At 33.3% G+C, this 25,545-nt stretch overlaps 1 protein-coding gene and 1 long non-coding RNA gene across 2 annotated transcripts in view; one reads left to right on the top strand and one right to left on the bottom strand.

Moving 5' to 3' along the window:
* The window catches only part of CNTN5 (contactin 5), a 1,221,314-nt gene that overhangs the window by 584,924 nt on the left and 610,845 nt on the right, over positions 1-25,545 (bottom strand). The window lies entirely within an intron of this gene.
* The window catches only part of LOC118501225, a 394,674-nt gene that overhangs the window by 268,133 nt on the left and 100,996 nt on the right, over positions 1-25,545 (top strand). Inside the window, exon 2 of the long non-coding RNA XR_004903840.1 lies at positions 10,826-10,843. This is a non-coding gene — a long non-coding RNA (uncharacterized LOC118501225). The remainder of the gene's footprint in view (positions 1-10,825; positions 10,844-25,545) is intronic.

The following is a 25,545-nucleotide window of genomic DNA, read 5'->3' as shown; positions in this document are numbered from 1 at the left end:
AAGAAATAGTTTCTGACATCAAGAGATCAAATTTAGGAATTGAGAAATTTATTTTTTAATTTTTTAAAGATTTTTATTTATTTATATTTAGAGAGAGGGGAAGGAAGGGAGAAAGAGGGAGAGAAACATCAAAGTGTGGTTGCTTCTCTCACACCCCCAGTTGGGGACCTGGGCCATAACCTAGGCACATGACCTGACTGAGAATTGAACCAGTGACACTTTGGTTCACACTCAATTCACTGAGCCACACAAGCCAGGGCAAAAAATATGAATTTTAAATCTATAGGCTAAATTAATGAAGATGAGGCTTTTTGTTATTTTGCAATAAAAGAGAGGGGTAGTGAATTACCTTTTAAAATAATGGATAATTTTCCATGGTATTTACAAATATTGTTAATTAAAAGAGCAAACATGCTACTCAATTACCACCTATTAGTTTTTAATTCTTATTAAGTGATAATAATGAAATATTTATATTGATGAATTAAAATAAATCCACCAGCATTGTGGTAAGGAAAGCATTTTAATAAAATTAATTGCTTGGGTGCGGGACAAAGTTTTAAGAAATATTTTTCTTAAAGTTCTAAATAACATATATAAGTGTAAACTCTACTTTTATTATTATTATTTTACTCATCCCTTAAATATCACTATTGTTATTTTCCCTGTTTATCTTTTTATCTTTTTTCTTTATATAAAATTCTGGATGATCACATATGTTTTCATGCTTTTTATGCTTTTAAATTATAACCAAATCTAAATCTTCAGACCTAATACCTCAGCTCAATTACCAACATTTTCCAGTGTGTAGGGTGAATTTTCCACCTATGTAGCCAAACCCATTGCCCACCCACCAAATTCATTCCCCCTTCCATGTCTAGTCCCTGTGTAAATTTATAGCAGTTCTAACCACCCAGTAGAAAAAGAAACTTTGACATTTTCTTTAACTCTTTCTTTATTTTAATCTCTACACCCAACAGAGCTCAATTACTAAATATTTAATGAATGATTAATATGTTTCTTTAAAAAGTCTTTTCTTTGGAAAAGCATTGATGACATCCCTCTATACTCTCATTAAGGTGTTATTTTACTGAGCTTTCAAATCACTTTATATTTTGACAGTTCTATTATCATTCTCATTAAAAAGCTGACTTTTCAAACTGATCACCCTCTGCTCTGCTCTCTGCATTCAGTTTTCCAGCCAAACTACACTCTTCCCCATGCTCCAAATAGGACCTTCCCTTCCCATCTCTAAACATACTTGCTAATTTATGACTCCATGTATAACTGCATTCCTTTTAGCCTAGGTGTCTACTTATCAAGGGAAATGAGATGCTCAAGGAAAAGCAAACTTTTCTAAAGTCAAGAAATGGAGCCACACGCTTGTTTAAGTAAATTAAGATTCTTAAGAGCTGTCAAATATGGAATGACTATACTCCAGACTATAAGGCTTTTAACACACACATTGAGCAATCACCTCTGTAGTTGTATCATTGACTTGACCAGAATCATGGAGTCACTTCCAAAGGAAGGGAGAATTAAAATTTCAGGGATCTCCATTTGGGAATTGTGAAAATAACACTGGCTTTATTTAGAATTTTAGAAATTTCAAAAACTCCTTTTAGATCATATCTGGACTTATTGACTCCTTCTAGGACACCAGAACCAAAGGGAATCCCTGAAATTCTGAAGGACACCATGGTCCCCTACAGTCCATCACAATTTGTTCAGAATATTTATTTTCACTCTCATTTTATTTACAATCCTACACATGAACCATATCATACAGAACCATTCCTAGTGGTATAATCTCAAGGTTGTTTTAAGCTAACGACAATGAAATAGTTTCAGTAGTTACTCAAATGCCTGACACCTGTGTTAAGTGAAAGGTTACATTAATTAATAGCCAATACTTCTATATGTTGAAGTCTTATCAATGTAGGCATTGCTTAAAATGTGTAAATACATGTGTAAGTGGCTTTTGGAATCAAATTTTAATAGTTGTGTCAATCTAGGTGTCTTTAACTCTCTGAGACTCAGATTTACTCATCTTTGAAAGGAATAATGCCTATTTTATATGATCTTTGTAAAGATTAGATATAAAATCTTTTTTCAGTACATAGTATACCTTAAGCACTTAATAAATGAAAAATGTGCATATTAAATATTAACACTTCACAGAAACATTTTCCAAATAAAAACATTACCAAGATAAAAAGATAATTTGAAAGAATATGTATTTATATATAAATTTTAAAAATCAAATAAACATTAAAAGTGTAAAATCATTATCATTTTAAATGGGATAAAATATGAGTTATAAACCTGTTGCTTTGAAGTTGACATTTTCACTTATTTATGGTAAACTGTGGTACAACACTTTGTGTTTCTTTGGTGGCAAGGCTAGTCATAGAATACGGTGTTTTGTATTTCTAAATTTTTCATTATTGTTAGCTTTTTCTGCCTCTCTGAAATATGTATCTTAAAATGTATGGTTGGGTAGCTGAAGCAGCATTTATATTGAGTTGGGGCTACACAAAACTTTTATATGATAAATATTTATAATTAGATTTATTCCACCTGCATTTGCATAATGTCTTGTCCTTGAAAAGATCAAAATTTCATGAAATTTTATAAAATGAAAATTAGTAGGAGCCTGCTATTTTCTTTGTTATTAATAGCTGTATCCCCATTACTGAAAAAAACAAAACTCACAAAAATACAGTAAATAAATGGGAAAAGTGACTTTGTTCATATCATAAATTTATTGGTACCTAGTAACTCTGAAATACCTCTTAACACAGAATCAGATGTAGCTGTATGAAGAAATTTTGAGTAAAATAGTGAAACAAGAAGAAAGCAATTTCAAAAGCTAAGACCAAGAAAGAGTCAAAAGCAACAGATACTACTCATCTTTATAGTTACTCTGTTCAGCAAAATCTGTTTGTTAGAGAAAATTTCTAGACAATGAAGTAGAATTTTAAAAATTATTTTTTCTTAGTTCAAAGTAATATATACTTATTAGAAAAATATAGAAGCAAAAGTGAAAATTCAACATTTTCTACTTCTTTCCATTGGAGATAATCATATTATATTTCAAAAATATTCAGAATCTGGATATTTTATGCATATTTTAAGATGAATAGATCACACATTACCCACAGATTTCTAATATGATTTTTAAAACATTAGAAATACTGATCTGACACTAAGTATGTTACTTAATGGTAATTTTACATAATAGATCTTACCTCATTTTAACTTTCTCTATCAAGTTTAAAAATGGCATTTCTTAGAAAATACTAAATTTATTTTATTTTTTGTTCATATCTTTCCATTAATATATCTTTAATTTATTTCAACAATGTTTTATACTACATGTCTCTAGAATTCTGTCAATGTTCATCTCTCTCTGTGATAATCTGCCTGCAAACTCGAGCTGGGTTGGCCTTCTCAGAGTCCCAAGTTCATTTCTTCAATCGACTCAGGGAACCCACTAGGCTCTGCATGGGTTCCCATTTCTCTGCACTGTGTCTTGAAAATTCATTCTAATTATATAAAAGGGCATGCTTAGAATGAATTTTTAAAAAGAGATTTTGTAGGAGAATCATCAGGAACCAAACAAGAAATATTTTATTATGTATTTCCAAAACTTGGCGAGGAGCAAATTGGACATCAACTTTCTCCTCTTATAAAAGAGTTATCTAACTTTCTCAATAGTTTTATTGTGCTTATTAACTCTGTGTTGGACTCAGGAAAACAAAAAGTGTTGTTTTAATTTTATTTTTGTGCTTACAACACTAGCACTTTCTTCAGAAACTTTCTTCAAGACTCTTTTAGATATTTTGTATGTATTTTTTGGGGATCTTGTCCTTTGTGAGCTGTTTATACAATTTAATTTTAATAGACATCCAACTAGGATGAAAAGATTCACTGCTTTGCCACACAGAATGATTTCATCATTATCTTGATTGTGGTATCACAAGAATCAGCAATTTTAGTTTTTTAATTTTTACTAATTTTATAACATGGGAAAAATAAGATATTTAATTAATTTTGAAGACATTTCTGTATAAATAAAACAAAATGAACCTGCTGATGTGTCCGAAAATGTCATCATGCAATTCCTAAAACAATGTATTCAAAGGAAGTAACTGGTACAGGGAAGGCCTTTTAGAGGTGTGAACATATAATGTGAGAATATGTGGGTCGTTGTGAAATCAAGAATTGCCTTTGTCACCACATGTATGTAAAGCTCCAGTCAGTAAATTCATTTAGCATAAGATGAAGAAGATTAAGCTGGTAAAACTATGAATATTCATGAAAATATACTTACTACTCAAAATAAGTATAATTTATTAAAAAGTGGTTCTAGGTATTGAAATCTCAGAATATTTTTAGAAAACTGTATTTAACTTATTAAATACATTTGCTCTTTATAGATTTCTCCTTAACAAATTATTATAAAGAATCAAATTACAAAATTAATCTTAATTAAATTATCTTATCCTTTTTTCCCCATTTAATTATTGGAAAAGTAACGCACCATAGAGAGCTTCAAGATTTCAGTGGCTACTACAACAGTGATCAAATTAAGAGCAAAAGAATTAGGTAGTGAAAACCCAACAATTTCATTTCAGTGATTTAAAAACTGATGAAAACATAAACTACCCTTGTTCATTGAGTTAAAAAACATTGAGTGAGATGGACATAGAGGGTATTATGCTAAGTGAAATAAATCAGACAGAGAAAGACAAATACCACATAATTTCACTTATACTTGGTGAAATATAAAGAACCTAAATAATGGAATCTAAAGAATGAAATAAGTGTACAAACTCAAAACAAACTCATAGATACAGAGAAGAGCCTGATGATGGCCATAGAGGAGGGGGCTTGGGGAACTGGGTGAAAAAGGAGAAGGGATTGAGAAGTACTAAGGGGTGGTTACAAAATGGCCATGAGCATGTAAAATGCAGCATGGTGGGTATGGTCCATAAAATTTTAATAACTATGAATGAGGGCAGGTGGTTGCTTGAAATATAGAGGAAACCACTATGTAAAGTATTTGTTTAGCCATGATGCTGTACAAAATAGAGTTGAATGTAACTGTGATTAAAAAATAAAATTAAAAAATACATTTAATGTAACAATGTGATAAAGGTTAATATAGAATTGTCATTTTGTATTTTTAGAGAAACTAATCAGCTGCATAGATGAAAAGATTATCATAAGAGCTCTTGGTGAGTCTAAAAGAAGGAACAGCTTCACGATTCCTATTTTACATGATATGACTATTTTATAACTGTTTATTTTAGAACTTTTATAGATTTTTATAAAAATTACAAAATAATACAGGGAGTTACACTCAGTTACACTCAGTTTTTTCTATTATTGATATCTTATGTTTAGTAAGGTGCATCTGTCACAATTAATAAACCAATATCAATATATTATTATTGCTTAAAGTCCATATTATATTCAGGTTGCCACAGGGTTGTTTAGTGTTCTTCCCAAGTTCCAGGATCCCCTATAGAATACCATATTACATTATTCATCACATCTTCTTATGCTCCTCTTGGCTATGATAGTTTCTCAGCTATTACTTATTTTTAGTGATTATAACAGTTTTCAGGGGTACCTTTTGTACAATGACTTCAATTGGTCTGATATTTTTCTCATGATTTGCCTGGGTTATGGTTTTGGAGGAAGACTATAGAGATAAAATGTTATTCTCGTCAAACCACATCTAATGTACACAGTAGAACATGACTCATTGTTGATGCTGACCTCAATTATTGGACTGAGTTCGTGTTTTCAGGTTCTCCACTGTAAGTTACTTTTTTCCCCTCTCTTTTCATACTCTGGAATTACTATGCACTTTCAAGATGTGGAGAGTTTTGCTCTACTTCCTTAAGTGCAGAATATCTACATTAACTATTTGGAATTCTTCTGTATAGAAAATTTGTTTTTTCTTCCCCATTTTTATTTAATAAAATTAAGTATTTTATCAAATAAATACAGACATATATATATATATATATATATATATATATATATATATCGGTATAGACTCAAGAATATACATTTTATACTTTGGCTATTAATCCAATATACAGCAATTATTTTATTGCTCAAGTAGTTTCAGCTTTGTCCATTGGGAGCTCTTTCAGTTGGTTTCTGTATCCCTTTGATGCAGGGGATAGCATAGAAAGAACCATGAGACTGTTTGGCTGTTGCTGGCCAGCAGCTAGTGTCCTGGTTGCCAGGCAATACCTTTTAACACTTAGGTAGCAGCTAGGAATGAGCAGCCAGAGGGGAAATAAAGGCAGGGCCCTCACCATTACAATCTAACAGAGAACTTACTATAGGAGGCTAGAAGCGAAGGAAGACACATCTCACTTGCTGTTGACCCAGTAGTCCAGAGCCTGGTTCAATAATAATGCTGATAAAGACATGCTAATGTTACAAAATGCTCCAAGGTCATAGTTGATATTTTTTCTTTTGAGGATGGATTGCTTTTTTAAAAAGTGAGTGAAATAGATGAGATACACATATACAGAAAATGTTGGATTCAGATTAGTCTTTTTTTCTAGCTCATATTCATGATTTTTCCACTTTAGAATAAACATCAAGGTATGGGGTTAGTGAGTAAATTATGTAGAAAGATTCTATCTGAATATACTAAATGTTAAGAAAATTCTTTTAAGATAAACAAGTAAATATAATAGACACTAACAACTGTATTGTGGTGCTTAACATATGCAAGTATTATTTTAAAACCTTTACATTTATTAAGTCATTTAATCATTGCTGAATTCCTATATGATAAGCATTGTTACTCATAGTCATTTTATGGAAGATGAAACCAAAGCATAGAAAAGTCAAATAATTTGCCTAAGATTACAACAATAGGTAGAGTCAAAATTTGAAATCTGGCAATCGACTCCTAGCATTCTCTCAAACACTGCAACACAGTCCCCCTTTCAGAACCTACAGGGCTTTTATAAAATGTAAAGAAAGACTGTCCCAACTGAGAGTCTTACAGACTCACAAATTGAGCCTTACAGACACAACTGGTTTAAGATTTGCCATGTTCAGTAACCTTTGTTTTCTTTCTGTTTTCATAGCGTGTATATCTTTGCCTCACTTACCTGATTGCCTGTTAGCACAGCATAAACCTCACTTTGAACATTAATATGCATTCTCACCTCTTAAAATGAGACTCAGTCGTTTGACTGGATTGACACACTTTCAGGACTAAATGGTTGAGTCAGATACAATTCCATACTGAGATGATGCTTTGGGATTCCATAGAAGAACCATAGAAGTGCTAGTCATTTTAGACATCATTTGAAGTCTCTTCTTTATATGTCACAGATGCTATCCTCATAGCCTTTTATGCATCTGGATGCATTTCCAAATGCTGACCTGAAAGATGGGTCACAAAGACCATGTACAAAATTAATTGATTTTGTATCCATAATAAACTCTTCATATGTCTATAGAAGATGGCTTTGGAAAGAGCATAAAAGTGTATGCAAAGGGCCTGGCATAACCCTATACTTGGTCTGAGCCATTCTGAAGGTGTGACCTCTTTTATTCTTTTCCACTGAAGCAGATGGCCTAGCCCTGCTGCCCTTCACCCTCAAATTGACCATCACTGACCATACAGAGATCTCATGGCCAGAATTTATTAAGTGAGCTCCACAGAGTTGGTTGTGCAAAGTCTGATGAGAGCACCCTGATGAGAACACCCCATTCCCTATTGTCAGGGCATGTTTTTACTCTCTCTGAGCTCAGTGCTACACGATTGGGAGATATGAAGCATTGGTGGGGCAGAGAATTTTACTTTCAAACTTGAACTTACCATAAATAAGGGATGAAATCTTAAAGTGGAGAACTTGTTGAATGTGTTCTCATTTGTTAGAACATGCTTAAAAACACTTACCTCAAAGGTGATTTTTAAACATTTTTAGTAAAATGATTGGTGCGTCATTAGTTATTAGACTTATAAATATTTCAAGTGTATAATGCAGCTAACAGTGTCTCTGTTCCAGTCTCGTATTCCAACCCCTGTGTCACTTAGATCAGGCAGGGAAGACTCCCATACCCTATGCAGGCAGGAACAATGATCCTTGTCAGCAGGAATCATTTACTGAAGAAAAAGAAACCCTCTTTCCTCTAAAAGAAAGATCACCCCTAAAAGATTTTAGGGATGGAAGTCTCTGAGAGAGGAATGAGAAAGGATAGTGAGAAGCTAGGAAGTCCCTTGGCAAGTAGAATAAGGAAACTTAAATAGCTAAACCCGGAGGCTGAGCAATTGACAGCCAGGTGCAGGAGGTCACCAGGGTAGAAGGCCTGGCAGGGGCAAAACCAGGAAAGCAAGAACCTCATCCTCATGGTAACCTCTCCTCCCCTGGCCTTTTCTCCCTGGAGGTAACATGCAGGCCTCAGCTCCAGACCCAGAAAAGCAGCAAAAGCAAGTGGGCAATATCAAGATTAACTGCAATGACTAAAGACCCCCTGCCCTGCCACTGACAATCAGGGGAGATCATGACCCTGAAAGTTACACCTAGAAAACTGTTGAATATTCTACTGAAATTCTCTCCTGGGGGCAGATTCCAGCCTGCAAGACAGAGATAAAAGCCTCAAGACAAAGGACCCAGCAGGCATCCTCTCTCTCTGGGGAGCAGCCTGCCCCTTTTCCTTTCCTTTCTTTTTCTCCTGCCTCTTTCTTTACAGGCACGTGTCTCCTAAACTCTAAGGCAATGGGCAGCTGGCAGCTGGTCCCAGGCCAATCTCCTGAACATGTCCCAAGGCCTCTACTTCTCTGACTTCCCAGTGAGCTAAGGCAGCCCAGCCTAGGCTCTCCTGTTGTTTCTCCTATGCTACACCCTTCCTTGTTTCACTGTCCCCAGCTTTAATAAATGTATCCTCATAGTCAACTGGACCTGTTGTGAAATTTTTCCTATATGAAGTCAAAAACCCACACACTACACCTGGCCCTAGGCAGACCTGCTCGGGGAACATAATCATCATTGCTAAAGACAACGAATGTCTGTCAAGAATGTATCATGTGTCCACTCTGAGTTTTAACCCTTCATAGTCAAAAGCCCAGTGTCTTTCTTTTAGATCCATTTGAGGCACTTGAAAATACACATACTGTACAAAACATCACTTGTCATTCCTATTCCCTCTATGGATCTGATTTCTATACTGAATTCTCTTTATCCATCATCCTTCTGAGCACCCAAACCAGAAAACCAAAAATTATTTTCAACTTTCGTACTCACTCTGTCTAAACTATTAATGATTATTTTTTCTTCAAGAGCTTATTTTTCATGTTAAGCTCCTGAATTTATCTCTATTGTTCTTTTACCTAATTCAGATCCAGATCATGGCTTGGTGGGATTTACATTTTCCTCATAACTAAACTGCATCTAATTCTGGTCTTCATTTTTCCAGTCCTCTGCCAGACCATGGAAAAGTATAGGTCTTTGTGTCAGACAGAACAGAATTTGTATATGATTCCAAAATGTCAAAATTACTGGGACTCAGAAGTTACTTAACCATCCTAAATGTCAAATTTACATCAGTTAAAAGGCAGATTTTAATGTATACTTAAGAGGGTAGTTTTGAGATCTGATTAATATCTATAAATTATCTAGTCTGGGGCCTAACATATGTTAGATAATCAAAAAGTGATACCTATAAGTTATATAAATATGTAATCACTATGTTGTATACCTAAAACTAATATCAACTATCGTTGAAAACTTTTAAAAATGGTACCTATATTTTAGATCAAGTAAAATCTAAAAGTAACATTTTCTCGTTTGAAAATGGTGTATGACCCCTTATGCATAAAAGAATCAGCAACCTTTTTCTGTAAAATGTTAGATAATAATGTTTGCTTTTGTGGACTATATGATTTCTGTCACAAACTACTCAGCCCTGTTGCAAAAATGTGTAAACAACCATAGGCAACACTACGTGAATGAACTTGGCTGTGAGCCAAAAACACTGTATTTACCAAACAATGGCAATAAGCCAAATTTATCCTGCTGGCCCAGAGTTTGATCTCTGATTGATAAAATCCAAGTCCCTTAGAATGACTTTTACAAAGCCCACTGAGATATAACATATGCTTTTTATATTTTTTAGCTTTGTCTTTCTCTCTCTTTCCCCCTTTTTATGTTATAGTAGCACCGAAGTACATATTGTTCTCTGCTACGTCATTTTCTCACACTCTCACACACAGTTCTTTCTATCTTGATCACCCTTTTTATCCCAGATGAAAGTTGTGCATGTTTATTCATCATGTGTTAGTTTGGGATTCATCTCACTCAAAAAGCCGTTTAGAAATCTTGGGTACCTGCAGATTTTTGGGTCTGTCTCCTTCCACAACAGGGATTATTATATCAGACTCATTTTCCTGCCTTTAGAATCTGACACAGTAAACATTTGTGGCACTAAACTGAACTTTCATGGTATCAAATGTATTCATTCCAAAGAGCAATTGGGTCACAATTTCTAAATCAAAACAACAGTCTAGTTTGTTAAAATCCTAGTAATGTATTCATTTTACATTTATACAATAAAATTCTTTTCTTGTCAACTATTACATTTGGGCACTACATGAGAAAAGTCCCATGTTCCCCACTATTCCTGTTGTCTCAGCCCAACCAGCTTTTGCTCCATCCTTGAAGGCACCAGCTCCCCTTCCACTGTGCACACTTCAGATCATCACCTTCACCTGTCAACTGTGCTCATCTTGCAACTTTAACTCAAGCATGTCTGTCTTTTAAACACAATATCATAGGTTGTACCTTTGTACCATGTATTGTAATTTTAGATTTTTTCCTATAATTTTTGATTAAAAGAGAAACTGAATCCTCTGCCCTATGCATAAGGGAGTTTATTTATTTATTAATGTTTTATTTTGACTCAGATTTCTCCAACTCTCAAAATTTACCAGGCATGTGATACTCAATGAATGTATTGAATACATAAATGAATAATGCAATTTAGCATTGTAATATTTTTCATAGTATATTAAAATGTAACAATTTAGCTATCTTTCATGTAACAATATTATTTAAAGAGTATTTCTTCTTTGATATAAAATATTATATATATGTCTTTTCAGGTCTTTGTAGTCATTGCTTTTCAAAAATAGCTAGAAGTATATATATATATATATTTCCTTATTTCAGAAATGTTTCTTTGAATGTTTGCCTATGTGATTATTAGAGTTTGAAACATTTATTTCCTTCATCTTTATATATACATTTTTAGTTTATAAATTCACATATTGAAATTTTTTCTCATTCTTCAGTGCTGCAAACCATCAGCTCTGATATATTGCATGGTTTCCACAATCATATTTTTAATATTCAATCACTACTTTTAGGTATAGTAATTACCCAACTAAGTGTTCCACAAAAGTATAGTTTTCCAGGGGATATTAGTAGGTGTTTTGGAATAAAAATAAGGCATGGGGGTGTTCCATGGCTAATGGAGTTCGATGTTAAATAAGCTAACTTTTTTCCTTACTACAAGAGGTTGTAGTACACCAATGTTTTAAATTGCCAAAGATAAATCATGTTGCCTAAACCTATTCAATTCTGGAACCATTTTATTGACCATAAACCTATTTAGAACTTTTATTTTATGCCTCATTGACCTCTTACTTAGCACTGAACTCTTTGAAAGTATTATTACATTGTGTTATTGCTCCCTTTCTCACCTGCTACAAGACTGTGTAAAGGATTCATGTTGAAATAAATTTTGCCCTCTTTATTTAATTGAATAATCCAGATTTTTTTCAAATAAATGTCTACCAAATTTTTTCTGTTATTTTGATTTGCTTTATATTATAACTATTCTGTTTACTTATATATGTCCATATAAATTATGGATTCTTCAAGTTAAAAAGGAATAACCATGTTCAATTTTTACAACTTGAATTATAAAACAAATAAGTGAATTAATAGCCAATCAAAATATCACTTATATGCAACTAATACCTGCAGGAAATTCTGAAAAGAACCCAAATAGCCACAGAATTACTTAAAACTATATTTCAGAATGCTGCTGGCCAAATTTATGCTTCTGCATATTAGAGACAGGCAAAAGAATTGATGCAAATAAGATTGAAATACTCTAGGGCTGCTCTTGTGTCACAGGACAGGACCAGCACTTGATTCTATTTTTACATTTGTTGAAAGACAATATGCTACATCTGGACATATTATTAAGACTTTTGCAAGTAACCAAATCGATTTTATGAGAACTGTCCGTGTACATAAAGGCAGCAGGATCTTACGTTCCCTATAATCTGTGTCTGCAGTGGTATCAATTACCCCTGAGCTACCTAAATGTAATATTCATTTTCACAAAGCCCAAGAAAGAATACCATGAAATACCTTCTATGTAACTTGAGCGATTAAAATGAGGTACAGCCCATAAAAGATTGCTAAGTGAGCATTTTGAAAATTCAATGTGTGCCTATGGGCTTGACCTTTAAGATGCACCAAAAGACCTATGATACTTCAACTTGAATGAGCAATAACTTAACCACCAAGAAAATAACTTCGCCACCAAGAAAATAACTTCAAAACTTTTTATTGTTTTTAAGAAAACTTTGCATACAATGAGGTAAATTATATGGGGTTATTAAACTATTTTATGTTTACAAGTAATAGTGTATTGTCAGGCATCTAATTACTTAGTAAATTTTAATTTCAATACGTTAAGTGGTATCATATTTACCTTATTAATATAATATTTAGTATCTATGAGTTGAGGGGTTCTTGGGTGCAGTTCTCTACCTGGAAAGGGCAGTTAAAGTACCCAACTATGACAATATTTAAAAATGTGCAGAATTTGAATTGTAGATACAAGTACATTAACCTTCAACTCTTTTTATGTAAAATACATGCGGAGGTGTGTAGGAAGATGAACTGAACACAGCTCTTCAGAGACTAATGGTGCTGCCTCTTTACTTCTCTTGAGTAAAATGGTTTCTGAGGCCTTGGCTTCCTGGGAGCCTAGACAGAAAAACTGGTGCAAGTACTGCACCCCTTTTGCTGGGTAAAGGCAGGCCCATGTCTGCTTTGTGGGGGCAGGGTCCTGAGAAGAGTGTGGGTGACTAAGATGAAGTTAACATTTATCCCAGGGTACCAAAAAGTGTCTAAACCAATGAGCTGAGGTCTTCAGTTTTCTGAGCTGGGGATAGTACAAGATTTCTACTTAAGAAAGCAGCAGCCCATTTTTCTTTACTGGCCACAGGAAGAGAGAGCCCACTCATTCCCTTTGCTTTTGGGTATGCAGATACCTAGAGTTCCCAAGAACACACACGGGAGCAGAAAAGAACCAACAAAGAGTAACAATGTCTCTGAGCTGGAAAGAAGGAAATTAAGTACATTATATGTTACAATGAAATAGTACGTATGAAAGCAAAAAAAATAGTTTGAAAAATATTTTTTAAAGTATTTCTAGAGGACTCAGGCTAGAAAAAGATAATTTTCTAATTAAAATTTCTGTAGCTGTTTAAAAAAAAGAGATATTAGTTTATTATTGGTTTAGAAGAGCAAGTTCAAGATGTATATCAAAGTGCCAAGTTAGAAAACAAAAGGAAACAATTAGAAACTCAGAGGAATTCTCTCCCTTCTATCTATCATCTATCTATCTATCTATCATCTATCTATCAATCATCTATCTATCTACCTACCTATCATCATCTATCTATAATATGAATCAAAATAAAGATATTTCATATACACAGAAACTAAAATAATTTATCATTATAAAATAATTTTATCATTATATAATGGATATCTGGAAAAAAAACAAGAACTAACATTAGCTAAGATCAACAAGAAAACAATTATATGTGGGTTGTCAGAATTTTAATACAATATTGTACTATGGATTCTAGTCAATGCAATAAGGCATGAATGAATGAATGAATTGAATAGGAATTTGTATAAATAAATGCTTTATTGTCACAAATAACATGATTAAAACTGATAAATAAGTTATAGGAAAACCACTGAACACATACAATAAACATGATGAGATCTATATAGATCAGCAATAAACAAAACAGAATAATTTATAAAATCATATATAATACCATTAAAATCATCAGCTAACTAAGAACTAAAAGAAGATATGTTAAATCTACCCATAGAAAAATAAAATGCCTTATTAGCTGAAATTAAGGAAGACAAAACACAGAGAAGTGATAGAGAAATATACCACATTTATGAACTCAAAGACACCTTTGAAAGTGCCAATTCTTACTCAAATTGATGTGTGGACTCAATGCACTACCAATCAAAATGTAACCTGGCAAACTCCTGAAATGTATATGGAAGTGCATATTGCCCAGACTAGCCAAAAACATAGCAGGAGAGAGGGCTGCCTGGTACCAACACCTACTATAAAGTTACAGTCACTGGGGAAATGTGATATTGACACAAGGATACACATATAAACTGATAAAACAATCCATAAATTGATTTTTACATATATGAACATGTGATATATGACAAGAAGCTATGCAAATTAGTGCAGAAAGTACAGACTTTTCAAGAAGTCATGCTGGATCAATTTATACCAATTCTGAAAAACATAAAACTGGACTCCCACTTCATGCCACAAATAATGTAAGGTGGAAAGTATATTAAAAAAGTGAAAGGTTTTAATACAATAAAGTATTTAAAACATAACACAAGAAAATTTCATAACATGAAATTCATAACATGTGGTAAAGAAAGATTTCTAAAACATGATACAAATGTATTAACAAAAAGAAAAAATAAATAGGACTAAAATAAAATTAGAAACTTTTATTTATTATCAAAAGACTATTATGATAGAGAAAACACAAGTCATGTAGTCAAATAGATATAGGACTAGTCATATGAATAATATTTGTAAAGCATGAAGTAAAAATAGAAATTATATCTTACATATATAACAAATACTTCCAAGTCAATAAGTAAAAGGCAGACAATTCAACAGAAAAATAGACAAATTATTATTATTTTTTATTTATGTCTCCTTGTATCATCTGAAGGTTCTATTCTATATGTGTGGTGGTTATATTATTTGGTGCATAGACACTCATATATTTACATAACTTATGAATTGTGACTATTATCAATATTAAATGACTTTTTTCCCCTTTAATGCTTTTCAGCCTAAATTCTCCTTTGTCTGTTGTTAGGATCACTTTCTTATTGTTTCCGTTTGCTTGATACATTTTTGCCATTTATTTGAGCTTTTTGGAGTGACTGTACTTTAAATGTGTTTTCTGTAAACAGTATAAATTTGGATTTTGTTTTATAAGTCCATCTTAAAATCCTTTTATTTTAAAAGACAAATTAAACCTAGTCAATTTATTAATATGACTAAAATGTTTGGATATAACACATTCATTTTTTGGTGTAATTACTGTGCATATTATATTTTACTTACTGTTTCTCTCAATTTATTGTGTCTTTTTTAAAAAATTTTCTTCTGTTGTTTAATGAAAGCAGGCTTCTATTGACTTATCTTTGTATTTATACTTTATAATCCTTAAACCTTAGCCTCTGCTTTTCATCTCAACTTAACACCTGGTATTCATTTTCAGATGGTATCCTTTAAATCACATCTATTAGTTACGCAACATTTAATCATCTCACTCTATTTAAAATTTTCTGTCTGTCTCTTCCCTTTTTATTTTGTATTTCAAGACTTTCTGCTTTGCCAAACATACAAAATTTGCATTCTGTTCATCCAGTCATATTTTCACCCTGGTTTTACAGCTATTTCCAGAATTAAATACATAGATTTAATGCTTGTCAGCATCCCTCTTGCTAAACATTTTCCAGTTACATAGTTTTTTTCATTAGATGAAGCTCATCACATAATAGACTATTGAGAACAGCTTGGACCTATGTGCCCTAGGTTCTTGCATGTTTATTTTCTATTTTCTGGACCCTTGAGGAAACAACGTTTGCCTCACATAAAATCCTTAACTCATAATTTCTTTTCTTTGTTTTTTTTTTTTTAAATGGCACTCCATTGTTTCTGCTTTGTATCCTACATTTCTTCAGAAGCCTATAGTAGGTCTAAAATTTGTTACTATTATAAATAGTTATAAATAATTCGATCTTTTTTCTTAGAGGTCTTAAGGATATTGTTTGTCATCTTTAAGATTAATTAATAGTTACTAATATATGTCCTGAAGCTTATTCTTTTAGCTCAGGTATAAAAAGTGGCATTTCAACATACAGATCTAATGTATTTTTTATGGAAAGTCATTAAATCATAATTTAAATATAATTAGTTCTGTTTCACTATAATTTCTACTTATACATAGATTTATAACAAATTTGTGCAGTGATATAATTTATCCAACAATTATTTATGTGTTGCATGCCTATTCCATGAGAGATGGGCAAATGTACCCAAACAACAATAATAAAAATAACAAAATAAAAGCACCAACAATATTTAAAGACAAAAAACTACAAAAGCATTAAGGAGAAAGAAAGCACTTTAGCAGCAGGATGACAACTGGATACGTGGTTGTGGAGAGTGATAAGGAGAACCCATGTTTCAGTAATAATGAGGCAAAAACCTAAATGTGAAAATGTTTGATTTGTTTGGAACTAATATTTCCCAAATGTGAACTTAATGATATCACAAGTTCATCATCTGGTTGATGATAATGCTTTTTCTAAAAAAAAACAAAGTCAACAAGCAAAAATTAGTACGAATATACTTATACACGCATATGCAAAAGACATACAGAAATCATCAAATCCAACCTATTTCTGAGAAATAAGGGGATACAGGTATAGGGGACCATTCTGCTGCATGGGGTGGGCCCAGCTCCCGTTTGGAAATGCACCGGACCCATGGTCACAGATAGGGTCTCCTGTGGGGAATCAGGCCTGCAATGTACCTAGGCCGTTTTGAGACTTGCTTTTGCTAAAACCTGAATTGAGGCAGCAAATGTTTACTGCATAGTAACTTCCTAAAATCCATGCTAACTCTTCCAAAGATGAGTGTAACTGGTTCAACCACTTTTGCCTTTTCATTTGCAAATATCACTCTTCTGTGATGTGATTAGAAGTATTGGTTCCTTTGATTTCTGTAAAAGGTAACCACCTAAAGCAAACCTGTGCATGGTAAATGAGGACCATCATGTAATGTGCCCAGAAAAGAAAGAAAGAAAGGTCTGTCATGGTGAGGGCCGAGGCTTTTGCTACCCTTGAGAGAGAAGCCATGCTTGCCCTTTTCCTCCACAGGACTCGGTAGTCCGTGTGAATGTCTCGTGTCTCATCCACAATATGGCAGACCCCAGAAGTCAGGGTCCGTGTCATAGAGGGTAGAATAAATTAACTGTTTTGAAGTAAGCAATCTAACATTTTATTTATTTTTTATATTTTTAATTACAGTTGACATTCAATATAACTTTGTATTAGTTTCTTAAGAAATGTAATCTAAGCCCTGGCTGGCGTAGCTCAATGGATTGAGCATGGGCTATGAACCAAAGTGTCACAGGTTCGGTTCCCAGTCAGGGTACATGCCTGGGTTGCAGGCCATAACCCCCAGCAACCTCACATTGATGATTCTCTCTCTCTCTATCTCCCTCTCTTCCCTCTCTGAAAATAAATAAATAAAATCTTTAAAAAAAAAGAAAAAAAAGAAATGTAATCTAGATTTCAATGCAGTTTTTGAGGTGTCTTTTCATTTAGGAGAATTTATGAATAATAGATTTAGGACAAGAAACAGAGTTAAGATATTTTCATTGCAAAAGTAACTAGAGTGGTATGACATTACATGTTGACAGGTGCCCCAATATCTCACAGTCATTTATTAAATAAAATAATAGTCATGTGCACCTGACTAGTTGTATCAGAAGTCATGTCCTCAGGGCTGCTCCCTGGGTGCACGGTGTCCCACTGTCAGGTGTGTACTTGCCCTTTGGATCAAAAGAACCTTCATCAGCTGTTGCTTGCAGCAGCAAACATGGCCTCAGATGCCTGTTGGGAAAACTGTTCCCATGAACATGTAAAGCAACTTGAGTGAGCATGTAAAACAAAACTTCACTACACTCACCACTGTGGCTTTAGGTCTCTGAGCTAAGATTGAACAGAGAAGAAAAATTAAAGAATGCAGGCACTTTTCTCTCTTTCTCTCTCTCTCTGAGTGATGGTTGATAAAATGATTTTGGAACTCAATAAGCAAGTTTTTGCCTGATACTCTAAGTGGATTAGTATCAATTTATTGTACAACATTATAAAACATACTTTTATTTTACAAAAACTTGTTCTGCTAGAGTTTTTATATGTTAATTTATTTAAAAAATTAAAAAAAAAAAACACTGGCCAGGTAATAGGAATTTACATTTGCAGCTGGATGATGAGCTTAAGTTGCTAAAAGTGTAGTCAACTATGTCATATACATATCTTAAAGACCTAGCACCATTCTTGCAATAGTGCAAAGCTTCAAGCAGTGTGATTAGCACACAACCAAATCCCACGCCATAAGGTTATATACTGCAGAATTCCTTAACTTATAGTACTTCTATTTAAGTAATAAATGTTTCCTTTGTATAGTTTGTGTTAAAGCCTTTGGTCTGTAGATTTCATTTGTCACAGCAGCAAGTTAGAGAACTTAGTAATTTTTTCTTGTTCTTTTTTTTTCTTAACAACCATAAACTTATGAAAAAAATCCATAGCTTCAGAAGGGAATGCAGATTCAAAGTCTGCAGTACATAAAATTTTATAGGCAGGAGCCCTTGTAATTTTATTGCATCAGGCTCTTCATACGTGCCAGCAGAGCATACACTGACTGCAGCTGTCTCGGGAAGGGCCTGTGAGACAGAAATATATTTCTTGGAAAAATCTGTAATGAAAAGGTATATATTTATTTCTGCATTGGTTTTAGCATTTCAGCTCCAGGAGGTTTCTGAAATTTTACCTTCTTTATTGTTCTATTGTCACACTTGATGTTTTTGTTGTTATGTTATAATTTTCATAGTAATGTTATTATTGATAATTCATTCTACAATCTTCTATTAAATCTTTCCCTTATTCTGGGCACTAGTGTGCAGAGCTGATTAAAAGAGAGTAGCTGTTGTATAAGAACTCATGGTCTAGCAGAGGAATTAGGTAACTTAATGGCCATTATAAATACACTAATACCAATGATAAGCAATCATTTAGAGTTTGTTATATGATGGATAATTTGATAGGATTATTATATATTTATTATTTTATTCAAAAATCACAACATCCCTGAATGGCTAAAACAAGAGAAGCATCTTTAAACTCTATCAAAGCTATAAGACAATGTACTAAAAATTATTATTAATAATTATATTTATGGAGAACTTTACATTTTTCAGTATATTTTTTCATATGTCAGTTAATCTTACACAATCCTGTGTAGTAAGAAATCAGATATAATTATTTCTATTTTGCAAGCAGCTGAGATGATATATTTAAGGTTCCATAACTAGAATATAGCAGAGTCTCAATTTAGTACCCCGGGCTGATATATTTTCTTTAATTTTCCTTCCATTGTTTTATTCAACTTTAATTTTAAAGAATTTCCACTTGGATTAATCTCTTTCTATTATCATTGGTAGTTGCTTCTACCAAGTTGCTTAACTTTTCTGCCAAAATCCATTAGTATCTTAGAATGACTAGTTTATGCTCCTGTTACAAATGGCTTCTCTAGGGCTAGGGTTTAAAAATTCTCAGAAATCTTCAAAAAAAGTAACCCCACTAATCTAGTTCTGTTGGGTAAAAAATTCTAATTTGTGTTGAAGGGTTTGCGGACTATGAAAAGGAATATTTTAAAATATTTCACCCATTAAGCATTTGTAGTAAGTAACCTTTCAGAGTATTTTAGGGTTTGAAGCAATTTTCACTACAATGATTCATTAGTTAGAAGGGACAATGGAGCTAACCACCTAAATAGAGCAAAGGGTGAAGAGGCACCCACAGCCTCCAGAGGTTGGCTTGAAGAAGTTTTTTATCTTGGGAGCAGGCCAAAACATGGGAGTGACAGGAAAAAGAATAACAAGCAGAAGAAATACCATATAGTAACAAACACTATTCTTAGTGCTTTGTAGAAATTGTTACCACCACTCAATGCAGTCATCATTACTGTTCCCTGCCATTTGCAAAGGAGTTTAGAATTAGTGGTACATGCCTGGGCCATCTGGCTCTAGAGTCTTTGCTTCTAAACACTGTTACACTCTCCATGAAATAAGACTTTAATGTTTTTCCATTTTTAATGGGGTTATCCCTAGAACATTTAAAATGTTTATCATCTCTGAGATATATAGCCATAGTTACCACTGGAATCATAGAAAGCTAGTAAGTGAGATCTTTGCTGTTATTCTAGAGCTGCGACTCTAACTATGATCCCAGAAAAAAGGACAACTTCTCATCTTCTATGCTCAGGGAGCCACACCCAGCCGGATCAGCCACCACGTCAGAAGGCTTCCTCAGAGAATAGAAAAGAAAGACTAGAAGAGTAAAATTCAGATTTTTTAGAATGCAGCCTTGGTGAAAAGAAGTTATTCCTACATTTTTATTTTTGTGATTGTTTCTTTTCCTCACAGCATAGAAACAGGGGCCAAAAAAAAAGTACAGTAAGGAATGCACTAGCCTTCAAGAAGCTGTGACTTCATTTGCTAAGTATGGTTGTTTATCAGTGGACTTGACTCTTCTTTGTGATACTACTGGAAAAGGAAAGAAAGAGTTGGGGAGCAATGGCAAGGAGAGTCAGTAGTTTTCCAAGGGTCCAGGAATATTCTGCTGAAATTATCTATTCCTAATGTAAGACAGACCTCAAGTATATCCTGTTGCTTGTGCAGAGTGGGTAAAGTTGTGAGTGAGGATTGTTTGGACTGATCATGCATTGGTTGCATATGAGAGAAATAAAGCTTGCAGCACCCCCCACATGGGGAACAAACCTGGAATGAAAACACTCATCAGAGAAGTCTGGGAGAGCACACTGCAGCCAGCACTCATCTGGGATGAGACCACAGACAAGATAATTTGCTAGATCAGCAAGGAAAGCCTCACAAGGAAAGAATGATAGTGAAGGATGGAAGAAATACTTCTTTTTCTTCCCCTTCCTTGCCCTAACACTGGAAAAGGTAGCACATGTAAAAAGGGCAGAGAGAAAGGTGTGTATCTGAGGTACAGACCACAGAGAAGTGTAACTAGTGCTTGAGAGGGGGCACAGTGGAAATTTGAAATAGAGTTATGATTACACTGGTACAATAAACAACATTGGATCATTAGAATAAGAAAGGGACTGTAAGAGTGAGAACAAGTGACAAGCAGTTATGGAATGTGATCACACTTTCATTTTGAGTATGGCTGATCAGCAAGAAAGAGAATTGTGATGCCATATTTGGGAAATGGGTAAAAAGAAATTCATATTTTTCATATGCACACCTTCAAAAACAGAGTTCTCGGTAAACCAGATATGTATCTATGTGAGTGTGTAAATTATTGTACACATATGATAGTTCTTTAATTTACAGAGGCAATATTATGTCTGTAAACTTAGTTTCTTTTCACCCTAAAGTATTACTGTTATCAATACGTATTTGAAAATTACCCTATTTTTATTTTATTCCAAAAATATAATAGATTAATCTTGAAAACTTCTATGAAATACCTCAGAGATAAGACAAATCTTAAATAATACATAAATATTATTTTCAGCAAGATATATTTCTGACAGTATTTTTTATGTTTTCAATAAAATAAGATAAATAGAATAATGGGACAGAATCAAGAGCTCAGAAATAAACCCAAGTATATATAGTTAAAAAATATTTGACAAGGGAGCCAAGAATAATCAATGGAAGAGAAGACCGTTTTCTCCAAAAATAGTGCTCGGATAATTAGACATTTGTGGCCAAAAGAATGAAACTGGACCCATTTCTTACACCATTTACACAAATTAACTCAAAATAGATGAAAGATTTAAATGTAAAACTGGAAACCATGAAACTCCTAGAACTAAACATAAGAATAAAGCTCTCTGACAAGGTTCTCCATAATGACTTTTTGGACATAACACCGAAAGCACAGACAGCGAAATAAAAAATGAACAAAGTAGGACTACACTGAACTCAAAAGCTTCTGCTCAGTAAAAGAAGCCAGAAGCAACAGGGAAGCAGAGGAACCAAGGCCCAGCTCAGAAGCCAAACCTACCTGTTAGGAAATCCATCCTGTTTATTTCTCACCATCTGTACCTTACTCTCCGGTTAAAATGTCAACAAAAATGCAACAAATGTACTGGCTGTGTCCCTTGTATGTCCAATCAATACCTTATTTTGAACTTTTTAAATTAAAAGTCAAGAATGTGATGATTTTCCTTCTTATAAGAGTCTTGCTCTGGCTGGTGTAGCTCAGTGGACTTAGCGTGGCCTGCGAACCAAAGCATTGCAGGTTCGATTCCCAGTCAGGACACATACTTAGGTGGCAGGCTATGGCCCCCAGCAACCGCACATTGATGTTTCTCTCTCTCTCTCTCTCTCTCTCTCTCCCTCATCTCTCTCCCCTCTCTAAAAAAAATAAATAAAATCTTAAAAAAAAGACAGAGTCTTTACTCCCATTGAACAAACAGAATGATTAGAAAGCAAAAGGACTGTGTAAACAGCAATAAAAATAATCCTCTATCTAGTTACTGTTTTGTTTTATGTAGTGTTGTGTTACAAGATGCTTTGTACTCTCAGTGTTCACTTTCTTAATCAAGCTAGAATTTGTCTTCGAAGATTCTGTTTCTCCTATACATTTATTACATTTATCCCCACCCCAGCACTAAATGTCCTGTCTTACAATCCTGTTACCTACGTCCTCTCTCCCAACATGCTTACTTCTCTTCAAATATGTTTAGCTTGTTTGCCTAGAGTATACATATGCTATCTTGCTTTCTTAACTCTAGGTCAGGTCAAAATTTTTCAGTTTGTAATTAATGCATTTCTTTTATTATATAGAGCAAGGCAAATTATATAAATTAGCATCCTCTGCTGTTCAACTCCTCCCACATACACCATATTCGCTTGACTAGAAAATAACATTTTCTCCCCTGTTATTCACATTTCTATACTTCTGAATTGGCATACCTTTTATAACTGAACTATATATTTAATGATATAACTTTATTTTTTTTCTATAAAGTTGGTTTTAAGTTATCTTTCGTCTTTGAGAGTAGAATATAAATCTCCCCTGGAAAAAAATGACTCTAGTGCTACTAGGAAAGATATTTTGTGGTAAATATGACATTTGACAGTATACTGTGTAACCAAACTTTAAAATGTGCACAAGGTGTATATTGAAGCATAACTTAAAAATTAATAAATTGCCTTGTAAATTCCATAAACTTAAATAAAGACAACTACTCCTCCAAATTATATAAACAAAAAAAAAGTGGCCTCTCTGAGTTGTTTTCTTAAGTTATAATCCATTAGGGTATCAATTAAAGATAAAGTTCTCAATTTATAATCAGTATGTATAATAGTTACAGTGGTTGAACAAAGTGTTTGTTCCTTAAGTGTACATATTCTCCCCAAATTGATCTAATAACAGAGGACATTATAATCCTAATATAATAAAATATTGTTCTAAAACAGTGGTTGTAGCCAAAATGCCAATGATTCCAGATTCCTAGTATAAGGAATTACTGGAAATGCTGCTACTGAAAATGCTGTTGCATGCTCTAGTCACACACTTGTCCCTGAAGCACAGCCCTCTCTGAATCCTGGAAATATCTGTACTCTACTGGTGGAGAAAAAAAATCATTACAACTTACAGTGTGTATTAATTCAATCTGGACACCTGTCATAGTGAAGATGGAGTTTGGTGATGATGCTTGTTACTCATCATTGTGTGGAAACTTGGGAAGAACAAAACATATAAACAATATTGTAGTTGTTAATTGTAATTGAAATGTCTACATATCCTTTGAAAACTACTTGGGATGTGTACAAAATACATTTCCTCAAATCCAAATAACATGACTAACCTAATCACAGATTACAAACTGAATGACCTAGTACTTTCACTGCTTACAAATTAAGCCAAGGGGCTTTACTATGCTATGCAGCACAGTGGTAACCAGCCACACATGACTTCTGAGTATTTGGAATGTTGCTCATCTGAACTTAGTATGTGTATGCTACATTTGGATACTCAGAAAAAAATTAGTGTAAGGTACACCATTAATAATATTTATATGGATTACATCTAAAATGACAATAATATTTTGAGTATGTTGGACTAAATCACATATATCATGAAATTAATTTCACTTGAAAATTTATATTTTTAATGTAACTTCTAGAAAATGTAAAAGTGACTACATAATTCACATTATGGCTTTCTATTGAACATCTCTAACCAATATGAATAGTGTATTTTGCATTGTTAAAAGGTGACTCAATATGCAACTCCCCATATACAAGCAGACATGGGAACCAAAGTACTTTATATAATACTGTATAGTTAGTCTTTTGTTTTATATGGTATTTTGTAAGTGCTATAATATATCCTCTGTAGTCATTTATTCAAAATCAGTAAGCATAATATTTCTAGATAAGGGAGGTTTTGTCCTATAGAGTAGGCTTCTCAAACTATAATCTATACACATATGAGTAGCTTTTTAAAATGCTTATTTTGAATCAGTAGCTCTGGATGGACCCTGAAATTCTTCATGTATGATAAGTGTTCGTGTGATGCTAATACTGGGATGGCTTGGGAAATTCACTTTGAGCTGCAAATTTCTAGATCACAGAGGTGTTCCAATGTACTTGAGTTCAGGAAATTAGGAAATAGTGGTGCTAAATACATACACAGAAGTATTTGAGCTTGTAAGTTAATACTTCATTACCATTGATAGTACTACACTTGCTTCAAATATTAAAATTATTTCAAAAATATTCTCTGACTGTAAGCACGCTTGCTATAACAATGTAGAGAATAAAAAAAATATAAACAAGAAAATGAGCATCACCTATCCTCACTACACTGAGTGATAATTCTCATTGCATTTTTATGAATTTGTGTCTAGTACTTTTTTTATCTGACTTGTTTTAATAAAATTTTGATAACATTATAAATACTGTTGTACAACAGCTTTATTTTATCTTCTTATGTTATATTCCCCATTTCTCAATATCGTTTTCTGTGCAATGTTTAATGGATGTTTATTGGGTCATACAGATATACGAAATATTCTTAGTTACTCCCCACTTATTAGTCACTTGCATTGTTTCCGATTTTATGCCATTATCAACAATGTGGTAATGAACAACTCTGATATTTCTTAGAAATATTTGTAGTGTTTAATTAAGCACACATTTTAGTGCTTATAAGTATATAGTAAAGAAGTACAGACTACATTAATACAAAATTATGAAAGATAATATTTATTTATATAAAACCAATTCCCTCCATTGAAATTTGAGCTACTTACATAATGCTGTGAACTTGAAAGTAT

This window comes from Phyllostomus discolor, chromosome 6, assembly GCF_004126475.2.
Source record: "Phyllostomus discolor isolate MPI-MPIP mPhyDis1 chromosome 6, mPhyDis1.pri.v3, whole genome shotgun sequence".
Taxonomy (NCBI): domain Eukaryota; kingdom Metazoa; phylum Chordata; class Mammalia; order Chiroptera; family Phyllostomidae; genus Phyllostomus; species Phyllostomus discolor.
Note: the sequence above shows the minus strand (reverse complement) of the source record. Positions and strands in the feature narration are given on the sequence as shown.